We start from the raw sequence: 1,690 nt of genomic DNA, 5'->3' as shown, positions 1-1,690 counted from the left end.
TCACTGGTTTCTGAACCAATATGAAAACCCAAAATAATGACTTAATCTTACAAAAATACATATACTCTGTTGTTTTTTACAATATTATTTTTATATTTTCAAAATTTTTCTAAGTAAAAATAATATATAACTATTACATATGATTATATCACACATTATATACTTACACAATAATTATATAAACATTTAATATTTTATTATAAAATAAATGAAAATTTATTTGTTTTTTATATTTCAAAGATGCATCATTGAATTTTAAAAAGGAAGAGTACAGAACTTGCTTTCTCAGCCCAGTTGTACTATTTAACATCTAAAGATCAATTGGATAAAGAAATTATGGTTCATATATACAATGGAATATTACTCCGCCATTAAAAAAATGAAATCCTACCATTTACAATGACATGGATGGACCTAGAGGTTATTATGCTGAGTGAAATTTCAGACAGAGAAAGATAAATACCATATGATATCACTTATATGTGGAATCTAAGGAACAAAAAGAACAAATTCATCAAAAACAGACTCACAAATACAGTGGACAATTTGGTGATGGACGGAGGGCTGAGAGAATGGGGTGAAAGGTTAAAGAAGTACAAATTAGTAGCTGATGGATGGTCACAAGGATGGGGAGCACAGCATAGAGAATGCAGTCATCATTCATATAAAGGCTAGGTGGAGGGTCAGGGGAGGGAGGGAGGGAGCAATTGGGGGGATCATTTTATGAACTATATAGATGTCTAACCAATGTACTGTATACTTGAAACTAATTTAAATAAATTAATTTATTTAAAAAATAAAAAACAAAGATACTGAAAAATAAATTGGTCTAACAGAGTTCTCTGACTCATAGAAGTGAAGAATTTACTCAAAAAAAAAAAACAACTAAATAAACAAAAGTATAATCAACTCTTTTCTCCTCAGGCTTTATAAATGTTCGAATTTAACTTATTGTGTGTTATGCAACAGAATATTTACTGACTGGAAATTTAGATTACTAAGTTCAGTGTTTTTTCTTTTCTAAAAGAAGCATTTAATAACATAAATTTCATTTAAAACACTGTTTTTAGCTGCATTCCACAAATTATATGTTATATTTCTATTTTTGTTAATTCAAAATATTTCCTAATTTCTCTTTTAACTTTTTTAACCCATAAGTTATTTAGTAGTGTATTGTTTAATTTCCAAATATTTTGAAAATGTTAGTATTTTTCAGATATCTATTTTTTGATTTCTAGTTTAATTTTTTTATGGTTAGAGAACACATTTTGTATAATTTCAGTTCTTTTAAAATTTGTCGAGGCTACTTTTATGGCCCAGAATATGTTCTAAATTATAAAACGTTTTCTGTGTATTTGAAACAAACTGATGTTTTGCTCATGTCTGATAGTTTCACTCCCACATGGCAGTGTCTGTTACATAATTTCAGTCTTACAGCTTTTTCTTGGTATGCCAAAGTAGAGTCTCGTATTCATATTCAACTGAAAATATGCAATTCATGATACTTTAGTCTCCTATTCTAAATCGGTTCACTCAGCACAAGTGGGCCCATGTATGTAACATTACCCATGTATAAATATATGACGGCGATGCTCCAAGTTTATTTCTCAATGATGTTGACCCTGGGTTACCTCCAAGGCTCCAAGGATGCAGATGCTTTGATCTGTAAACTGCTGACACCTGGAACTGC

This window comes from Pteropus medius, unplaced genomic scaffold (assembly GCF_902729225.1).
Source record: "Pteropus medius unplaced genomic scaffold, Ma_sr-lr_union100, whole genome shotgun sequence".
NCBI lineage: Eukaryota > Metazoa > Chordata > Mammalia > Chiroptera > Pteropodidae > Pteropus > Pteropus medius.
The sequence above is the reverse complement of the archived record's forward strand: the minus strand, read 5'-3'. Positions refer to the sequence as shown.